The sequence below is a fragment of the Triturus cristatus genome, chromosome 7 (genome assembly GCF_964204655.1).
Source record: "Triturus cristatus chromosome 7, aTriCri1.1, whole genome shotgun sequence".
Taxonomy (NCBI): domain Eukaryota; kingdom Metazoa; phylum Chordata; class Amphibia; order Caudata; family Salamandridae; genus Triturus; species Triturus cristatus.
Window position 1 is genome coordinate 1,858,122,725 of NC_140590.1, and position 16,074 is coordinate 1,858,138,798.

Consider the following 16,074-nt stretch of genomic DNA (forward strand, 5'->3'; position numbering starts at 1 on the left):
GCTCTATGTGTCATTTGGAGCAACTACAGCTGCATAGATGTGTATTTCGTGGATGGTAATTTGCGGATTGGATCTTTTTTTAGAAATCTCTGTTCGAGCTCGAGTTATCGGGTTTCAGCTTTCAAAAGGTTTTCGAAAGGTTGTCAGGCACCAAGGTCAGTGCAAAACAGGTTTTTTACAAATCGGCTTGTATTGAGTTCATAGTGTTGTTTTCCTGGATTATGGATTAGTATGTGTTTTTTTCTCCCCCGCTCTATAGAGTGCGTTTAATACATGGTCATCAGGTACGCTTATTTTTGGTTTCTCACACATACACACGTTCGTGTGTATTATATTATCACTTCGGGTGACTGGGTTCTAAAAGGGTATTCTTTAAGGATTTACTTTGTTCTGATTTTAATCACACATTCGCAATAATCAGTATCAACATGAAACAACGAAGAAATGTAATGTACTGTCGTACCTAATATTTTATTCATGATATGTTGTAGCCGTTGTCTGCACTGATGCAGTCGAAAGGATTGGATTTATTGTTGTACTTTTATCTTGATTTCAGATCTGCCCCTGAAGAAGGGCCACTATACGGCCCGAAATGCATTGGGCAAGCATGAACATAACTAAAGTTCTGACCTATGTATAAATTGTAATGAGCAAATTATTATTGTGATTTGAACAATAATTAAATGTTGGTTTGAAAAACCTATCATGCTGCTGTAAATATTGTTTGTGAAATGAAACTGTTTTTGATAATTATCAGCCACAAAAAAGGATTGTATATAAGGGTAAACTGATTTAAATTTTGCATTTGCACCCAGGGTAGGTTGCTCCGTAGCAAGATTCTTTTACTTGCACTATTCCACATTTATCCCCAGGGTCTGTTGAGACAGTCAGCCCCTTTACGGAAGCACCCCTTAAAAAAATTCGAATATTTTTTTCTCATCATATTGAGTGCCTTTCATACATTCACATAGGGCTATAGCCAAACCTGAGGACGGCGTGGGCAGATGGATAGGCTTGCCTTTATCCCTCATGGGCCGAGTCTCTTTGATGAAAATGGTAGTCATTCCCAGGTTTCTATTCCCGTTCTGCAACATACCGATGATACTTCCTACTCCCATTTTTTTTTTTTTGAAACCGTTTATTGCAATCTCAAGAATATACAAGTATGGGCCTACAACCTTCCGGCCGGCCGCTAGAATGACAGGAGCATATGACATACGTTCAAAAACACTTGGCGTTGCGGAGAAGCAAAATCAGGAGGTATCAACGTCGTGGGCCACATCACTCTGACCCCACAATACGGTTTCATTTTATACAAACAACACAAAAAACCACACCCGCAAGGCAACCCGCAATCGAAAGTAACAGCACGTGCTCCCCGAATGGGGGACCCCAACCATCCACAGGAGTCTAAAGAGGGGAAGGGGAACAGATCGAGGACTGGGGGAACTCTGTGCCTGGGGCTGGGGAAAGGAGTCAACTAAGGGGACGGGGCTGGTGAGGCAGCAGGCAGCAGTGGTGGCGCGCAGATACCCCCGCGGTAGGCGTTCCAGGGGCCCCATACTTTCACCCATGCCCCAGGCTTACCCCTCGCCACATACACCACCTTTTCTCGGAACATGCACCAATCCATGTGTTCTTTCCAGGCCGACACCCATTTTTAAGCATATTAAGTCACTTCTGATTCACCTTTCCTGGGCTGGTAAACAACCACGGGTCCGGTGGGATAGAACTTTACTACTATGCTGCTCAATGTATGCTTGCTTTTTATTGGCTGCACCGGCAAGCTCCCCCACCTCATTTGCATATAGAGAGGGTTGTGGCCACGCCCTCTTCATTGGCTTCATTCCTGTTCCGTGCCCCTCACAGACTCATGGGTATGCTGGACTCTATTAACACCACTACACATGCATGGTCTAACATCTTGAAGAAGCAGGCTGCTACCATATTATATTTAGCCCCTACTGAGCTGTGTGCTTGGCTGTCGGTCCTCATTAAACCGAAGATGCAACTAGTGCTCCAAGCGCTTGATATTACTCAAATTGGTGACCTCTTTGTGGACGGAGCTGGGCGGGAATGGGAAGACATCTCGGATGGGCGAGAAATTGCCCCTCTGACGATGTTCCACTATTATAGGGTGCGGCATGCGCTTCGCAGTATGTTGGGCGACAAATTGTACGAGCCTCCGGAAGTAGTGCCTGTTACTCTTTTGCTAAGAGTGGAATCCCCCTGCAAGGTGGTTTCAAACATTTACTCTCTTACCCAGTGTTAGACCTGCCAGCCCTTTGGCTGCTCCCGCCTCATTTTATTTTCTTCCCTTTACCCCCTCATTTTTTTTCCCTGTCCACTAACTTCTTTTTGGTGTTGATGTAGAGGCTCTGGGCGCCCCACTCTCACTATCTGAGGGAGAGGCGCAAGGTGCTTCACTAAAAAATGGAGGAAGGGGGAGAGTGGTTTCACAAAATGGTGGTCCCAACTGTCGCCTCAGAGCCTGGGCTATAGACTGCCATGAGAGGTTCCGGAACCTTCCGGACCACTCTGGCCAGTCAGGCCCCAGGTTATAAATAGAGGTGAAGGGGGGGTCGGCCATTTTAGGAGGTAGATGAGCTGTGAGGTAGACAGGAGTAAGGCACCTGAGTGGGGAGGTGGCTGCGCTAGAGAGGGAATTGACAGGTCTTAGGGTCTGCGTGACTTCCCTCATCAGCTGATACCACCCTCGACCTCTTGACCTGTCCCTGACTCCAGCCACTGATTTGGGGAATCATCTCTATCTTAGAGGCTTCTGTTTAGTCAGAATCCCGGAAGGAAGACCAGGTGAGGAGCCACCGTCCTGGACTACACCTCCCTCATCCCTGTTGTTGCCTGAGACTTTGAAAACATACAGGCCAAACGACCAACCACCGTTCTGGACGGTTCAGGAGGTGACTGTGCCCAAGTAACAAACGAGTGGTTGGCTTACTTGTCAGTTCCGGTGCGTACCTTGCACCCTTAATTTCAGCCCCCCCCTTGAGGAACTGGGAAGCGCTGTGCCAGCTAAGCGCTATATTGCCAGAACTTACAACTGTCCCCCAGCACTGTGCCAGCGAAGCGCTGGGTAGCCCTACTACCTGATAGTGCTCCCCAGGGCTGATTCCGCAAGGCGCTGTGTGCCCCAGGAACTGGATGTGCCGCTCGGCGCTGTGGCGGATAGCGCCCGGTACCCAAGATCACCACCGTGGCGCCTGCACTGTAGAAGAAGAAGCACCACGCGTGGTAGACTCACCGCCGCTGGCCGGGTCTCTGCGTGCCTGTGCTTTGCCCCTGAGGAGCGCTGTGGCCGAAAATCACCGCCGCGGGGGAGTGGTCTGTTGTGAACCGGGAGGTCTGTTGAGAGGGACGGGCTCCCTGGTGTGGGCCGGCGAGGGAGTGACGCGTCTGAGCAGCTGAGGAGAGACGCCGCTAGGAAGAGAGGGTCGTGAGGCCTTGAAGCCGTTTCACCAGTAACTCGTGAGAGGAGCCGACGCCGAAGCGCCGCCCCCCTGTTGCCGGTAGTAGGAGGAGGCCGCACCTCCGCATGCCGCGTTGCTTCAGGCGGCTGCGGCGCGCCTCCCAGCTGCTGCGGAGGGGGAACAGGACCGCGCCTGGCCTACGGAACCGAGTAGGGACCAGGAACGACTCTGCGCCAGTGTTAATTGGAACGGGAAAGCGAGGTTTCCTCCCGTGGCGAGACTCACAGGCCGGGAAGTCCTTGGGGGAGGTGGTCGGTGGGTGTGCCCCATTTCCGCCCCCCTTGGTTGCAGAGATCTCCCCGTGTCAGCACAGTGAGCCCGTCTGTCCCGAGGAAAGTGGGAACTCGACTCAGGCTCCGCCGACCTTCCCGTGAGGAGGACTACGAGGTTGACAGTAAGCTGGGTATAATCAGAAGGGAGGAAATGCACGGGGGTTTATGAACTTAATGCCAGATACTAGGGTAAAAGAAATTTCCAGTGCCATGAGGTACACATTTGCGAGGCTGTAGTAAATATATTGGGAACTCCCAGAATAGAGCTAGAAGTAAGGTTCAAATGTATTAGTCTGGTTCCCAGTAACAGAGAAGGTTTATGGGTAGTGCTCAAATGGATTAGTTTGACTACCAGTTACTGAAAAGCTTCAGGTGCAATGCTCAAATGTAACAGCTTGATTCCCAGCAACCAAATAAATCACCAGTATAGCGCCTAATGTTTAAGATTTATCATATGCGATAGACTAAGATTCAGGAAGTAAAGCGTCTAGTGTAATCAACTGACTGAAGATCCACATGTGGGCCTGTTGGCCATCTGAAGTTCTGTACTAAGAAAATGCTACGTGGGGCGATATATGTGGGGATTTAATTTGGCATACTAGAATCTAGGCGCTGGATTGACACACCTGATAGTATTTAGGTATTTGCTATACTGGAGTAAAGAAAGGAATTGTACTGTTGTTCTGAATACCATGAAATGTTTGACCCTGAAATGTGATGGATAACGTAAATTGAGCGCATTTAAAAAGGAAAGATAAAACTTCTTTTCTAAACCTTTCCACTGTTTCGGTGTAGCGTCATTTTTGAGTGGTGAAGCGCTGAAGTGTGAGTTGGGTGTGATGCAAGCACGACATGCAATTTTGGAGAAAAAGCCTTTCTGCCTGAGCCAAGCTACCCCAAGGACGTCAGGTCCAACAAGTTGGTGTTCAGCGGTGGGATCCTGTGTCTGTGCTTGCATCCATCCAGTAGCAGTTTAGCGTGCGCCACACCCTACACCTGATTGTTGTTTTTTTTATTGGAGTTTTCTCCAGGTGGTCTCCCTGATTGGAATTTTTTGAAATTGTTCTGTCCTGTGGTGTGACTTCTTTTAAAAGGAAGGGTCTCCTAACGTGAAGTTCTTTTCCGCAGTGTTGGGGCCCACCTGGCAGGATGGAGTTTGAGTTGGGTAGGTTGGAAGAGTATTCCGTAAACCCAGCTAAAGGAATTCTGCCAGGAAGAGGGGGGTATTTTTCAAGCAGGGGGCAAAGAAAATAGTACTCCAAACTAGCTTGAGAGCCTGGGTTATGGCCCACCCTAGCGGAAAACGGGAGGAGGAGGGGCCAGGACCGGACACCACAGAAGGGACAGAATCACTTTTCCACCCTGAGAGCGGCAATATAGATGTAGGACCTAGTGCCCCTTCAAGAGCTGGTAGTAACGCTTCGGTGGGAAGCCTGTCTTCAGCTGATTTAGTCGACAGGAGGGAGGAGAGACAATTCAAAATGGATTTAGCTCGCTTGGAGAAGGAGAGGGAGGAGCGGAGGTTCCTCCATGAGCTCCATTTGAAGGAATTAGATCTCAAGGCCCTACAGTTTGGAACCCCCAGCAGTCCCGTTGGTGGCAGCGTACACAGAGAGATCACCAGGGAGCCCAGACCCTATCTGCCAAAGGATGTAGTCGCAAGTTACGGTGTCGGGGATGACATTGCTAAATGGTTGGCTGCCTATGAGGTCTCCTTACGTGCCCATGGGATCCCCGAAGTTCAGTGGGGGGGTGGTCTATATAGGTATATGCCTCCGGTGGGGAGGGACGCCCTTTTAGCTTTGGAACAGCGAGAGCAGACCAACTACCCCACCATGAAGGTCGCCTTGATTAGAAAGTTTGGGCTGACCCCTGAGAAATATAGGCAGAGATTTCGGGGTAGTCAAAAGCTGGCCACCCACAATTGGGTGGACTTCCTGGACTACGCCAAGAAGGCCTTGGAGGGCTGGGTACAGGGCAGTGAGGTGAAAGACTACGAGGGGTTGTATAACCTGATTTTAAGGGAGCACCTCCTCGAGAAAAGTTTTCCGGAGTTGCGTCAACACCTGGTGGACAGCAAGCTAACTAATCCTAGGAAGCTTGCAGAGGAGGCGGATATCTGGGCAAGTACCCGGGTATCCTCAAAAGGGACTGGAGGGAATTTCCAGGGGGCTGGTCAGGGCGCCCCCCAGAAGAAAGACGGGGGAGACAAAAAGAAGGAGTTCTCTAAAGGCCCCCAAAAGAGTTCGCAAGGAAGGGGATTAGGATTCCCTCCTAAGGTCGGCCCCCACAAACCCCCTTATCCTGACCGTGGTCAGCAGCCTAGGGTTGTCCGTTGTTATGAGTGTGGTGAGATTGGGCACTACAAGGGGGATGCCAAGTGTCCCAAGAGACCACACCCTCCCATTGAAGGAAAGACCCCTGGGGTGGCGAGCGTAGTGCTCGGGGAGGAGTTGCCCCTAGATAAGGGAGGTGAGTGGGCAGGGCTAACATTAGTGTCCCTAGGGGATTGTGAGATGGTTCCTAAGATCCAGGTGCCCTCAAATACTACTAAGTACAGGCAATGGGTCACCATCAATGCCCAGAGGGTGGAGGCTCTGAGGGACACAGGAGCCAGCATGACTATGGTAAGGAGTCAGCTGGTGTCCCCAGAGCAGGTGGTTCCCAACGTAGTCCACCCGGTTGTGATGGCTGACAACCGAGAGGGTCACTATCCGGTGGCCCAGGTTCCCTTTGAGTGGGGAGGGGTTGCAGGTCCTCTACGGGTTGCGGTTAGCCCTGCCATGCCGGTCGACTGTCTGTTGGGAAATTACCTTGAACATACGGCATGGAAGGAGGTCGAGTTCAAGGCCCACATGGAAATGTTGGGAACACCCGAGTGGACTTGTGCCAGCACACGGTCCGTGACTGCCCGAAGAGGGTGTTCACAGAGGTTGGAGCCTGGGACAAAGGCCCAACCAGCTGCCAAGAGGGGTAAACGGGAACAGGGAAAGCCGGCCCCGGCATCTGCACCCCAGAAGGTGGATGGGGCAACTGAAGTGGTCCCGGAGTCTACAGAGGGGAGGTGACTTCCCTGGAGGGCTTACCTACCCCTGCGGAATGGCAGGTGGAGGGAGGACCTACTAGGGAAGAGTTATGTCGGGCCCAGAAAGAGTGTCCTACCCTTGAGGGTTTGCGGCGGCAGGCCGAGGCCCAGGCAGCGGGTAACGATTCGGGGAACTTCCACATATATTGGGAAGATGGTCTCCTCTATAGCGAACCCAAGGCTCCGGTGCATGGATCCTCCCGGGCCTTGGTGGTTCCCCAGCGTTACCGAGCCTTTCTTTTAGGTCTGGCTCACGAAATACCCTTGGCAGGACACTTGGGACAGGACAAGACTTTTGCTCGGCTTGTCCCTCATTTCTACTGGCCTCAGATGAGGATTACGTCCGACACTTTTTGTAGGACGTGTGTAACCTGCCAAGCTAGTGGGAAAACAGGGGTGAAGCTGAAGGCTCCCCTGGAACCACTGCCTGTCGTTGGCATCCCCTTTGAGAGGGTGGGCATCGACATTGTTGGGCCATTAGATCCACCAACGTCTGCCGGTCACAGGTTCATCCTGGTTCTGGTGGATCATGCCACCCGGTACCCAGAGGCTATCCCTCTGAGGACCATTACTGCACCTGCGGTGGCACGGGCTCTGATGGGGATTTTCACCCGGATGGGATTCCCCAAGGAAGTTGTGTCGGACAGAGATACTAACTTCATGTCGGCATATATGCGGGCTATGTGGAAAGAGTGTGGAGTCACTTACCGGTTCTCCACCCCTTATCACCCCCAGACCAATGGTCTGGTGGAAAGGTTTAACAAAACCTTAAAGGGCATGATCAGGAGTCTGCCCGAGAGCCTGCGGAGGAAATGGGACGTCCTCCTACCTTGTTTGCTGTTTTCCTACAGGGAGGTACCACAGAGGGGAGTGGGCTTCAGCCCCTTCGAGCTGTTGTACGGACCCCCTGTGCGTGGACCCCTCAGCCTGGTGAAGGATGGATGGGAAAGGACTCCCAGAAAACTTCCCCTGGATGTGGTGAGCTATATGCTGGCCTTTCGTAGCCAAATGGCTCGGTTGTGGAAGCAGGCTTCCGAAAATCTAGAAGCCAGCCAGACGGTCATGAAGGAATGGTATGACCGAAATGCTCATCCGGTGGAGCTGGAGCCTGGCCAGAAGGTGTGGGTTATGGAGCCTGGATAGCTTAGCGCCCTCCAGGATCGCTGGTCAGGCCCCTTTGAGTTGATTGAGAAGAAGGGCAAGGTCACCTATGTGGTGGACCTTAAGACCCCCAGGCAGCCCCATTGAGTGCTCCATGTCAACCGCCTGAAACCCCACCAAGAGAGACCAGAGGTCACTTTGATGATGGTGACTGATGGATCAGAGGAGGAGGACAGTGAACCTCTTCCTGATCTTTTTGCGTCCCAGGAAAAGGATGGATCGGTGGAGGGAGTGATCCTTTCACCATCCCTAACTCCCGAACAGCGGAGGGACTGCCGCCAGGTTTTGGAGCAGTATGCTTCCTTGTTCTCACTTATCCCGGGAAGGACTCATCTGTGTACCCATGATGTGGACACAGGGGACAGCCCACCTGTGAAGTCCAAGTCCTACCGTTTATCGGATAAAGTGAAGGCTAGCATCCATGGAGAAGTCACCAAGATGCTAGAGCTGGGAGTAATTGAACCGTCAAGCAGTCCCTGGTCCAGTCCGGTGGTACTGGTACCCAAAGCTGCCCCGCCGGGCACTACCCCAGAACTCCGGTTCTGTGTGGATTACAGGGGACTGAACTCTGTGACAAAGACCGATGCTCATCCTATCCCGAGGGCGGATGAGCTCATTGACCGGTTGGGAGCTGACCAATATCTGAGTACCTTTGACCTTACATCCGGGTACTGGCAGATCTCCCTGACAGATGGAGCAAAGGAAAGGTCAGCCTTCTCCACACCTGAGGGTCACTACTAGTTCTGTGTGATGCCCTTTGGGCTCAAGAACGCCCCTGCCACTTTTCAGCGGCTGGTGAACCAGGTCCTCTCCGGGATGGAGGCCTTTTCGGTTGCGTACCTGGATGACATCGCTGTCTTCAGCAGCAGCTGGGAGGATCATTTGTGTCACCTTCAGGCTGTCCTTCAGGCTTTGCAGCAGGCGGGTCTGACGATCAAGGCCAGTAAGTGCCAGATCGGGCAGGGGCCGGTAGTGTACCTCGGTCACTTGGTGGGTCGGGGCAAGGTGCAACCCCTCCAGGCCAAGATTAAAACCATCATGGCCTGGGAACCCCCCAAGACCCAGACGGAGGTCCGAGCCTTTCTGGGCCTCACTGGCTACTACCGACGCTTCGTCCAGGGATATGGAACTATCGTGATGTCATGATCCGGCGCGCGGCGGCGCGCTTCCACGAAGAAACGAACTCCAAGTCCCAGGAGCCAATGCGCTCACCCGCAGCACGGGACCTCCTGTAACCCCCGGAAGCGGATAAAGCGCGTGACGACCTGGGAGGCGGGGCCAATGATTCCCGACGTCTTGCTCCCGATCAACGGCTCTGTAGCGATCCTCGGATTGCTTCGTTCTCCGTGGCCCCAGCTTTTGCGATCCTGCTCTGTGACCTCGAAGGGAGACCCGAGGATTCTTTTGGAGAACAGGGACGCTATCACCGGCAGCGTGAATGAGGTGCGCGCTCCTTCCTAGACCACCTACACTTCGCCCTCGACCCGTGGTACCGTGTTGCCTCCCCCTCTCATTCCTCCCTTGCAACACTCGACCAAGTTGGCCTCTCCGTTCAACACAACACCCCCAGACGGGGGACCGTACCTGCCATCCCGGCGCTCCTCCGCCCAAGGATTCCGGGCGTGACGTAGCAGTGCCGGTCACACTAGCTTCGTGGTTACCCGGTCTCTCCGTGCTTGGTACGGGAGGGGACCCCTTCTGACTTCTGGCGCTCCTCCGCCCCAGGATTTCCAGGGCGTAGAGTAGTAGCGCCTCCTCGACTTGTCCCTGGCTCTTCGGGAGTACAATCGCTCTCTCTCTTCACCTACCCGTGACGCAACGGGATAATACAGGAGGAGGGCGTCCTGAAACCCAACCGCTTTCTCCCCACCTAAGACATTGCCCAGTGACTTCAACTGGGCCTAGGCCTTCCCGGGGAACCAGACGGAGGGAGGAAGGAACTGCAGGTACTGGGAAAGTCAGGCCAGGGGTGGTGGCTGGGACAAGAGGGTCCGCCTTGGGTTAATCCATCTCCTTCTTTCTTGCAGGTCTCTCTCCCAGTTGTTCCTACCCTTCCTTCCCTCACCCACCTGTCTTCTGAGTCCGCGGGTGTTACACATACACCGGACTGGGGACGGATGGGTGGTGGACCCATACATAGCATCGGCGTCATCCTGAGGAGAGGATCCCAGGGGACTGTGACACGTTACTCCCTTGACTGAGCTCACTTCTAAAAAGCATCCTCGACGGGTAATCTGGACCGAGGGGTGTCAACAAGCCTTTGACACCTTGAAACAGGCAATGTGTGCGGCACCTGTCCTCAGGGCCCCTGACTTCTCCAGGGAGTTCATCGTCCAAACGGATGCGTCGGAGCATGGCATCGGGGCAGTGCTGTCGCAACTCAATGAGGAGGGTCTGGATCAACCTGTGGTTTTCCTGTCTAGGAGACTACTTCCCCGGGAACAGAGGTGGAGTGCGATTGAGAGGGAGGCTTTTGCGGTGGTGTGGGCTCTGAAGAAGCTGCGGCCATACCTGTTTGGCTCGCACTTCCTAGTTCAGACCGACCACCGGCCCCTCAGGTGGCTGATGCAAATGAGGGGCGAGAATCCCAAGTTATTGCGGTGGTCCATCTCCCTACAGGTAATGGACTTTAGGGTGGAACATCGCCCAGGGGTGGACCACGCCAATGCTGACGGTCTCTCCAGGTATTTCCGCCTTAGTGAAGAGAACTCCCAAGGGATTGGGTAGCTCTCCCCACTTTCAGCTGGGGGGGACGCGTGTTAGACCTGCCAGCCCTTTGGCTGCTCCCGCCTCATTTTATTTTCTTCCCTTTACCCCCTCATTTTTTTTCCCTGTCCACTAACTTCTTTTTGGTGTTGATGTAGAGGCTCTGGGCGCCCCATTCTCACTATCTGAGGGAGAGGCGCAAGGTGCTTCACTAAAAAATGGAGGAAGGGGGAGAGTGGTTTCACAAAATGGTGGTCCCAACTGTTGCCTCAGAGCCTGGGCCATAGACTGCCATGAGAGGTTCCGGAACCTTCCGGACCACTCTGGCCAGTCAGGCCCCAGGTTATAAATAGAGGTGAAGGGGGGTCGGCCATTTTAGGAGGTAGATGAGCTGTGAGGTAGACAGGAGTAAGGCACCTGAGTGGGGAGGTGGCTGCGCTAGAGAGGGAATTGACAGGTCTTAGGGTCTGCGTGACTTCCCTCATCAGCTGATACCACCCTCGACCTCTTGACCTGTCCCTGACTCCAGCCACTGATTTGTGGAATCATCTCTATATTAGAGGCTTCTGTTTAGTCAGAATCCCGGAAGGAAGACCAGGTGAGGAGCCACCGTCCTGGACTACACCTCCCTCATCCCTGTTGTTGCCTGAGACTTTGAAAACATACAGGCCAAACGACCAACCACCGTTCTTGGCGGTTCAGGAGGTGACTGTGCCCAAGTAACAAACAAGTGATTGGCTTACTTGTCCGTTCCGGTGCGTACCTTGCACCCTTAATTTCAGCCCCCCCCCCTTGAGGAACTGGGAAGCGCTGTGCCAGCTAAGCGCTATATTGCCAGAACTTACAACTGTCCCCCAGCGCTGTGCCAGCGAAGCGCTGGGTAGCCCTACTACCTGATAGTGCTCCCCAGGGCTGATTCCGCAAGGCGCTGTGTGCCCCAGGAACTGGATGTGCCGCTCGGTGCTGTGGCGGATAGCGCCCGGTACCCAAGATCACCACCGTGGCCCCTGCACTGTAGAAGAAGAAGCACCACGCGTGGTAGACTCACCACCACTGGCCGGGTCTCTGCGTGCCTGTGCTTTGCCCCTGAGGAGCGCTGTGGTCGAAAATCACAGCCGCAACCCCGAGATTGAGAGATCGCCTAATATCACGGGGGAGTGGTCTGTTGTGAACCGGGTGGTCTGTTGAGAGGGACGGGCTCCCTGGTGTGGGCCGGGGAAGGAGTGACGCGTCTGAGCAGCTGAGGAGAGATGCCGCTAGGAAGTGAGGGTCTTGAGGCCTTGAAGCCGTTTCACCAGTAGCTTGTGACAGGAGCCGACGCCGAAGCGCCGCCCCCCTGTTGCCGGTAGTAGGAGGAGGCCGCGCCTCTGCACGCCGCGTTGCTTCAGGCGGCTGCGGCGCGCCTCCCAGCTGCTGCGGAGGGGGAACAGGACCGCGCCTGGCCTACGGAACCGAGTAGGGACCAGGAACGACTCTGCTCCAGTGTTAATTGGAACAGGAGAGCGAGGTTTCCTCCCGTGGCGAGACTCACAAGCCGGGAAGTCCTTGGGGGAGGTGGTCGGTGGGTGTGCCCCATTTCCGCCCCCCTTGGTTGCAGAGATCTCCCCGTGTCAGCACAGTGAGCCCGTCTGTCCCGAGGAAAGTGGGAACTCGACTCAGGCTCTGCCGACCTTCCCGTGAGGAGGACTACGAGGTTGACAGTAAGCTGGGTATAATCAGAAGGGAGGAAATGCACGGGGGTTTATGAACTTAATGCCAGATACTAGGGTAAAAGAAATTACCAGTGCCATGAGGTACACACTTGCGAGGCTGTAGTAAATATATTGGGAACTCCCAGAATAGAGCTAGAAGTAAGGTTCAAATGTATTAGTCTGGTTCCCAGTAACAGGGAAGGTTTATGGGTAATGCTCAAATGGATTAGTTTGACTACCAGTTACTGAAAAGCTTCAGGTGCAATGCTCAAATGTAACAGCTTGATTCCCAGCAACCAAATAAATCACCAGTATAGCGCCTAATGTTTAAGATTGATCATATGCGATAGACTAAGATTCAGGAAGTAAAGCGTCTAGTGTAATCAACTGACTGAAGATCCACATGTGGGCATGTTGGCCATCTGCAGTTCTGTACTAAGAAAATGTTACGTGGGGCGATATATGTGGGGATTTAGTTTGGCATACTAGAATCTAGGCGCTGGATTGAGACACCTGATAGTATTTACGTATTTGCTATACTGGAGTAAAGAAAGGAATTGTACTGTTGTTCTGAATACCATGAAATATTTGACCCTGAAATGTGATGGATAACGTAAATTGAGCGCATTTAAAAAGGAAAGATAAAACTTATTTTCTAAACCTTTCCACTGTTTCGGTGTAGCGTCATTTTTGAGTGGTGAAGCGCTGAAGTGTGAGTTGGGTGTGATGCAAGCACGACATGCAATTTTGGAGAAAAAGCCTTTCTGCCTGAGCCAAGCTACCCCAAGGACGTCCGGTCCAACACCCAGGATTATCGGAGGCACCAATTCACTAAAGCCAGACTCAACTGGCAGACTGATTTAGATAGAGTGCTGAATGACGCCACATAGTGCTACTGCTGCAAAGCCACAAAACGTATCCCCCTAAATGGCCGGCACCACCTTATACATTTTAAATTTATCAATTAAGTATATTACACACCGTTCCGGCTTCATAAATATGGGCTCTGTGACTCTGCGAGGTGTGAGAGGTGTGGTTGTGACCCCGCAGTGTTCTTTCATATGGCCTGGTTGTGCCCTGAGGTGGCCAGTTACTGGACGGTCATCTTCCAGAAACTTAGTGAGATTATGGGAGAGATCCTAGACACGGACCAGCTGCTGGTGCTGCTTGGCTACTCCAAGCACATTCGCAAAAATATTAGGCGGTCAGTTGACATGGGGCTACTGTTGGCCAAGCGGGTGGTGGCGATGCACTGGGCCAGAGGCCCCCCCACCATAGTACAATGGTCACGAGATATGTTATATTGCAATACACAAACCGAATTATATAGTAACCTGCTCCCTCCCCAGAACCGTCCCAAGAATTTCTGGAGTTTATATCAAGAATATTTGGCTAATAAGACATAATTGGTTTTCCCGGAGCTCCCTTCTCTCTCTCCCTGAGTGGGCCGAGCGGGGGGTGGCGGGGGTACGCCGCTGGTCTTCCTCATGGGTATTGTTATTGAGTGGTAGCTCGTGGTAATGCACCAAAGTTCAGGTTTTTGTGGATCCCTCTATGGACCTGTCTTTACACATGGTTTCCCTAGGATGTTATCATTGCTTATTAACGATGATTGTGATTGTCTCCCTGTATTGCACATCACCTCTTACTGTAAAGTCCTGCGATACTGTGCATTACGCATGGAATGTCTCTGGGTCAAGCATGTATGTATACTGTGATTGGTTTTTGTTTATTTGTTTTTTTTCCTTTTCTTAACGTTCTCTTTCCTTTAGTCATAATTGATACTATTTGTATTGTTTTATGTGATTGCAAAATTTAATAAATAATTTTTTTTTTTTAAAGTATGTGCCTGGTGTGCAGAACAAAGGGGCGGACTGTTTGAGTCGCATGCCATTACCCATTAAGGAGGTTCAGAAAAGTGTGTGGGATGATTACTAAATTGCGTTTACAGATGATGAGGGGTTGGATTCGATTGGTAATGAGGAGTGGAAAGGCGAGTATGCAAAGGATGATTTGTTGCAAAAAGTGAAAGAATCTATTTTAAAGGGTTTGGATGTTGAGAAGCCTGACAAAAGTGAGATGAGAAGTTTTGGGGAAATACAGAGTGAGTTGGGAGTGGAATGTGATTCAGTGGTAAGGGGAGGGGAAAGGGTTTGAGAGAGAAAATGATGGATTTGTGTCATGAGGGACATTTTGGAATTGTGAGGGCGAAGAAGAGAGTGAAATCTTTTTATTGGTGGCCAGGTGTGGCTCTTGATGTTGGTGTTGTGTTGGGGATGCGTGGTGTTGCTATGTTCTTTTGTGGAATATGATGGTGTCACTATGAGGTATGTAGAATGTTTTGGTATTTGGGTTCTCGGGGTGGCAGTTGATGTTTAAGCCTGGACATTATGGGTTGTGCTTTGTATCCCTGCTGAATCAGAGTTGAGAATAAAGGATACTTTTTACTTCAACATTGCGTGACCATATCATTATACTACAATACCTTCCCAGCTGGTTATTCATTATTCCTTTTTTAGGTACTCGAGCCTAGCGGCAGGGCGGATGCGCTGCTCGCTCTGCATGGCATGCAGTAGTCGAGTATGCTGTGGAAGCCTTGCCTTCTCTCCGCCCAAAATTTTGATTGGCTGTTGTCATTGTCCTTGGTAAATGCTGGTTTCCGATTGATAATGAGGCTTGTTAGTCCCTCCTTGTTACCGCCCTGTCACCATTTGTTACCTCCCATGAGGACTGGATCTTTTACTTGTGGCGTTGCATGGTCTCCTTTATAAGTCGGTAAGCACAATTTTTTATTTTATTTGCAGTGCGGTCCGCTTTCACTTAAGCGGCCGCGCTTGTTTACTTAATTAATTTGAGGCGCGGGCTGAAAGGGAGCATTTCTACTCACTAATCTAACAAGCATTTGCAATGCAATGGGTTCGCATTTATGTGCGTTTGAAATGCCAATAGCTTAAACTCGCGTAAATGCGAGACCCATTGCATTGCAAATGTGTTAAGAAGGACACTGTATTATTAATTTAGTTAAAATCCTTTAATAAGGTCGAGGAGTTGAACCGACATCTGGCAGTTTCATCAGCAGACAGCAACTGTCTAACTTGAAACAATACATTCTAAATGACAGTAAGGAATTCTACATGACACAGAATAATTCCACACAAAGTTACATCATTTAGAATGTACAAGAGAATAAGAACACAACACATCTCCCTTCTGTCAAATTAATTAAAAAAAAGAAAAAAAAAGATGAAAATAAATATAACACAGTTGTATATATCTTGTTTCTACAATGTATGTTATGAAGTAATCATTTGTTGAAGTGATCATTTGTTGCTAACAATATAATCCTTCAACCATGAAGGAGCCATCCTCTTCCTCAACGAATGACGATGAAAATCAGGTTCGTCACTCAAAGAAGACATAGGACTTTGAGAAGAATCATAGTTGTTTGGAATGTCACATGTTGAAGTAGCATTAGTATCAGAAACAACATTATGAAAAATGGTAGGTTCACCATTCACCCGAGAATCTGAAACAACATCAGAAACTCCAATATCTAGATCATCCGGCATCCAATTATAGTTAATTAAGGCATCTGAAAAAATGGGTTTACATTTTGCAATTCTAGACAAATTCCAAACTTTACCATCATTAACCCTTACAGCATTAAGTAG

At 51.0% G+C, this 16,074-nt stretch overlaps 1 protein-coding gene across 1 annotated transcript in view; it reads right to left on the minus strand.

The window, feature by feature from the left end:
• Positions 1 to 16,074, minus strand: part of LOC146813475 (uncharacterized) — a 267,150-nt gene that overhangs the window by 159,756 nt on the left and 91,320 nt on the right. The window lies entirely within an intron of this gene.